Source organism: Rhineura floridana, chromosome 22 (genome assembly GCF_030035675.1).
Source record: "Rhineura floridana isolate rRhiFlo1 chromosome 22, rRhiFlo1.hap2, whole genome shotgun sequence".
Lineage (NCBI taxonomy): Eukaryota > Metazoa > Chordata > Lepidosauria > Squamata > Rhineuridae > Rhineura > Rhineura floridana.
In genome coordinates, this window is record NC_084501.1 from 18,304,804 (window position 1) to 18,311,007 (window position 6,204).

A 6,204-nucleotide genomic window follows, 5' to 3' on the forward strand; every position below is an offset into this window, starting at 1 on the left:
CTGTTCTGTTTGTAATCATTATCTTTGCCTCTTGCAAAGCTGAGGTCTCTTGCAGCGGCTATTTTGCATGCTTTGATAGCCAATTGTTTCAATTAGGGAGCCCAAATCTGGGGAGGATTCTAGATGCCTCTCAGAATGAAACCGACCAGAGAGCGTTAACTAGTGAGTAATAATTAGGGATGGGGGGAATTAGATTCAATTTGAATTTTTTAAAATATTATTTATTACATTTATATCCCACCTTTCCCCAAGGAGCTCCAGGTGGTGCATACGGTTCTCCTCTCTCTCCATTTTATCCTAACAACCCTTTTAAAGGTGAATGTACCTAATTTCAGTTTCCAAAAGGACATGCAAACCCCCTTGAAATTTTCTGAATTTTGCAATGCAGTTCCACAGCCAAGTCACGTGTACAGACATGTTTATACGAGGATCAAGTATGCATACAAATAAATATATTAGTGAAAACAACATACAAACATGCAATATCATCAATGAAACTGCTTTGCAACAATGTGTGTATTAGGCAACATTGCAAACAATTGTGTGTGTATTAGAAAAATCTGCACTAAAATGCCAATGAATTTTCATGAGGATTTCTTTTAAAAAATTGCAAATTGCTGCAGAAATGTGGAGAACTGATTTAAGATTGGGGAAATGAGAAAACGAGGGAAACAAAAATAGACAGGTTTGCCCATCCAGAAGCAATAAATAAGATTTGAAAGGGTAGAGTGAGATCTCAGCTCTAATAGCGACAAACTAAAACATCCAGAACTGCCCTGTTTGACCAGATCAGCAGGCCCCTGACATTTTATCCATGAACGTAGCAATGGTATACTTGCAGCACACCTGTATTCTCATACCAAGTATCATGTTGCAAGCCTCCCTCCCACCCTTTACTATTAAAACATGTGGAAAGTTTTATCCTGCCTGCTCCGTTTGGTTGCTTTCAATTATTTATTTTTGTTCCATCTATTTCCAGTATCAGAGGTGAGTCGAAATGGCACCATCCACCGACAAGAGGAATGCATCAGCAGGTTTTGAGGGAACCCTAAGGTTTGCCGAAGTAAAAATGATAAAACTATGTCAGAAAAGCCTTGCTGGATCAGGCCAATAGCCCATGTAGTCCAACATCCTGTACCCACAGTGGCCATACAGGTGCCCCAATGGAAAGCCCGCAAGCAGGACTGGAGCGCAACGGCGACTCTCCCTCCTGCACTTTCCAGCAACTGGGACAAAAATAGAAATGGATATGCGTCTTCCTCCCTTCCCAAAAAAGCACAAAGCTCCGTTTTGCGTGTTGTAAAAAGCAGGGCTGGAATTGTTGGTTCTTGTGCACTACCAGCGCTTTCTTTTGTTTTTAAGTGGGCATGCACTACACTTGAACAGTTGCACGTGCATGCACGCACACCCAGAGCAAAAGTAGGTAATGGGGGGAGGGATTTAGGGGAGAGACAGAGGGGAAAGCCAACCAGCCTGGTGGATACATTCTGTCAATCACATCCACTGGTGCGGATGGCAAGCAGTGGAATAGTCATGCACATCCACGACTGAAACAAACAACAGCAGAAGGTGTAGATGCTGATGTGTTAATTGTGCAGACAGAAAAATGGATCTGAACATCCGCTTGTGATACAATCCCCCCCGCTCCATCTAGAAGCATTCCAGAATGGCTACGGCAAACCCTTGGCTCCATCGAGAGCCGACTGACTCAGTACCACCTAGTAGTCTAAACTGTATAGTCCCACAGACACCTAAGCAATCTTGGAGCATTAGAAAATTCATGGGCAGGCATCAAGCACATGCGTATAATTATATTCTGCTAGGAACCTCACCTCCAGGCCTTCGACACACCTCACCTATATCCCCACACCCTCTCTGTGTTGGCAAAAACCTGCCCAGTGAGAATCACAGTGATTACGACAGATGGGAAGTATTTCAGCATCTCCTCATAAGCCCAGAGCATTTTTGATATGCGGCTGGCTCTTCCTTCGTTCGCTTTCTGGGATTCTTTTTGTGAATGTTCGGCAGCTGGAAAGTGCAACACAGTTTGGTTTGCAGACTGATAGCAAACAAGAGCAACCATCACCACCACGTTTGCAGCTCTCATGGTCCCAGAGGAAAGTCTTGAAGTGGATGTGGGTGGTTTCTACGAAAGCTTACACTCCAGTTGTCCCTTGAAACATAAAAAAAGAGTTTTCCAGTGTCAGGCCAGAGGGCTGTCTTGTCAATGCGGTGCCATCCGGATGTTGCTGGGCTACAGCAGCCATCATCCCTAACTGTTAGTGGCCACACTGGCCAGGGTGGAAAAAAGCTGTAGTCCCAAACATCTGGAGGGCCATGAGGTGGAGGGGAGTGGCTCTAGTGCCAGTAACCCAGTAACCAGTTTCCAACAGCATCTCAGAGTGTAAACTATTCTTTGGTCTTCCTTGGGCCTACACGTGCAGCAACTATGGCATGAAGTGGGGAGAACAGAGCAGCGGGCATAATGAACAAGACGGCTCAAATATATGCCACGTCTGTCTCATTTCTGGGCAAAAGCTGCTTGCACCTCTGCACCACCCTGCACACCAGGGCATTTGTAAAGGAATTGTTACTGGGTGCCCATGTTTTCATTCATATGGCTTGCATGTGGAGTCCCCTCTACCTTCTACCAGTCCTGACATTTGGACTGCGGCGAAACTGGTCCAGACTAAAGAAACACACAGGGAGCAAATGGAGCCTTGCAAATGCATTTACACAAGTGACTAGCCTGGCAACCTTCCCACTAGCCTGCCCGCCACCAGTAAATACATGAATTAAAACACAAAATTAAAAATAGCTACTTATGATTCATGGCCTGCTGTAGCAGAATTCTTAACACATACACACACCACACACACACACAAGGGTTCAGAGAACCAGACATCACAGCGTACAGGGAGAGAGATTTTGTTAAGACTTTTTCAGAAAGACTGAATCTAAGAATTATTATGTAATATGCCCCTATGTCCTGCTGTTTCTATTCAATTTCACTAAAATTCCATACGTCTCATCAGTGTTTCAGTGGCTTCCAATCTGAATGTGGGTTCTTGGCTCATTGATTTCATTGCGTGTGTCCCTTTGTGTCCACTGGGTGTCCATTTGGACTAGGGTTGCCAGGTCAGAAACATCCCAAACCCTGAGATTTCAGGGGTGGGCCCTAGTGATGTCATGGGGTGGGCCCTAGTGATGTCATTAAGCATGATACAGTAAGCATCAACCACAGTTGCTTGGAGCATACCATTCAAACAAATAAATTTCTCTGGAAATTAAGATAGAAGTCTTAGCTGAATGAGGGTGTTCCCAGGTCCAGCTGATGTGATGGGTCCCAGGCTGTGGTCTGAAGGCACGTGAGGCCAGCTCCCTGCCGAAGCTAAGCAGGGTCAGGTCTGGTCAGTGCCTGGATGTGAGACTGCCTGGGAACCATATGGAAGCCACTTTGGGTTTCTATCATGAAAGAAAGGTGGGGTATAAATGTAAAAAATAAATAATAAATACATTTCCTCTCACCTGCTTAGGAAGCCTGGGTAGGAAACATTTAATGTAGCCTACTTGCTTCTGCCAAGAAGGGTTTAAGTGCCCTCCGGCCAGGCCAGTCACCAGAAGGCCATTGTAGGAAGAAAGGAGTCTAGTGTCGTGGAGGTGTTAGATAGGAGCACTCAGGAGTAAAGATGGATGCCCCTGAAGGCTGCCATTCTAAACACCCTTACTAAGGAACAAAGCCCCATACAACTCAACAGGACTTACTTCTGAGTAGATATGGTTAGGATTGTGCTGTTGGTAAGGCTTGACTAGGGATCCTCTGCAAAAAAAAACCATATCAAAGTAGGGTTGGCAATCCCCTGACTGGAATGCCCTGCCCCTACATTATAACATGGCTGCTCCAAATTTATTTACAGATTTCATCCTTCACTTCAGAAAGAGGTTTGAGAAATGAGTAAGAGTGAGAAGATTCTCTAGCCCTTTCTGTCTACCCTGTGGGCTGCTGTAAACTCCTTTTGGCAGCCAACCCAATTCCAGTGAGTAATAATTGACAGAGAGAAAACACACATGGTTTGGTCTTCCTTCACAGGCAGCAGCTTGGGAACAACAATTGCAGCCTCACTTCCCAATATGAAAAATTCTCTTTTACCACTATGGGGCAAGAAAATATCATTGTGCAAACAACAGGGTGCATCATCAGTGGGTTTAAGGGAGTTGAGGTGAGCGTATGGAGACACTGTTGTTGCTTCTATGGATGTAAAGGAGTAAGGTCAGACGTAAATGAAATGAAAATAGAGAAACAAAAACAAAAGACAGTGATGATTTGCTAAATGCAATACCATACCAACCACAACAAGATTCCTACAAGTAAGGCAGAAAACTCAGCGTACCACAACCAGTCAGGGTTCCTGACCAAAAACCAAAACAGAAAAAAAATCCTGGCAGCCATTCAGCCAGGGTCACAGAAATCCCCATGCTGCACAACCTGACATGGGGGCTGCAGTTAGTGCAGAATGCTGCGGCACGATTGCTGACATGAGTGAGACCCTGTCAGCACATAATACCTCTGCTTTGAAATCTGCACTGGTTGCCAATTTGCTACCAGGCCAAGTTCAAGGTGTGCTTTCCATGTTGCAGGTGCCACATAGTACTTGTTCTGCTCTTGTAAGAAATTAGTAAGTGTGGCAGCACCTACACTTTGGAACTCCCTGCCTATTCACGTTAGGCAGGCACCTCCTCTTTTTGGCACCCGCTAAACACATTTTTGTTTAGGCAAGCCTACACAGGCATATAGAAGCTATTATGCTTTTTATCTCTTTTTAACTCATTGTTGGTTTTATTATTTTCAGTGTTTTTAAATACCTATCTTTAACTGCTTTTGCCAATAATTTCATTGTTTTAATTCCTTCTGTAAATTGCTTTGAGGTTTTTCTTAACAATAAAGCGATATAATAAATATTGTAAATAAAATACATAAATATATTTTAGAGTCACTGTGGCCCTTGGGTCTCTTTTCTCTTTTAGAAACAAAAGAATCTTCCTTATACAGACGCAGGCCATGGTGCCATCTAGCTCCGTACTGATGGCATGGACTAGTATTGGCCTTCCAGGATTCCGGGCAATAGCCTTTTCCAGAAATTGAATTTTGGACCTTTGCATGCAAAGCATGTGCCCTTCCCCTGAGCTACAGCCGTTCCCCTGTTGAAAATGTATCTTTTAATATTGTTCTTTTCTATTCACTAATGAATGCACAGCATAGCTAGGGCCCAGCCAGCCACTAGCGTTCTCTAGTCATTCAACGTCATTCATTGTGTCATTAATTTCAATGGAAGGGAAAAGTTAACAAAAAATACAGAAGGTAATGTAATTCTTTATGTAACATTTGCACACTTAAAAAAATCAAACTGTGATTTCCATCCCTGACATCGGACAAAGATGCGAATTGTGGCAATTTCCACTCCCTTTCCTGTTTCTGGTGAAATTCTCCAACCTTCCTAGCTTGGAGTGGTTAATATGTGTGTCTTCTTAGAATCATAGAATCATAGAATAGTAGAGTTGGAAGGGACCTATAAGGCCATCAAGTCCAACCCCCTGCCCAATGCAGGAATCCAAATCAAAGCATTCCTGACAGATGGCTGTCCAGCTGCCTCTTGAATGCCTCCAGTGTCGTACAGCCCACTACCTCCCTAGGTCATTGGTTCCATTGTCATATCGCTCTAACAACTAGGAAGTTTTTCTTGGTGTTCAGTCGAAATCTGGCTTCCTGCAACTTGAGCCCATTATTCCGTGTCCTGCACTCTGGGATGATTGAGAAGAGATCCCAGCCCTCCTCTATGCGACAACCTTTCATGTACTTGAAGAGGCTAAACATGTTCAGTCTCTCCTCATAGGGCTTTGTTTCCAGTCCCCTGATCATCCTTGCTGCCCTCCTCTGAACCTGTTCCAGTTTGTCTGCATCCTTCTTGAAGTGCGGAGACCAGAACTGGACGCAGTACTCAAGATGAGGCCTAACCAGTGCCGAACAGAGGGGAACCAATACTTCTTGCTGCCTTGCACTCTGAATAGAGTAGAGCATGTACCCTTTGGGGAGTGACAGGACTTGATGATTTACCAATCCCTCTCAGAGGGCACTGTACTTGCATTGGCCTTTTGAGCTGACGTCTTGCACTGCTGACTCGAAGATTGGCATGAAGTCTGCTGAAA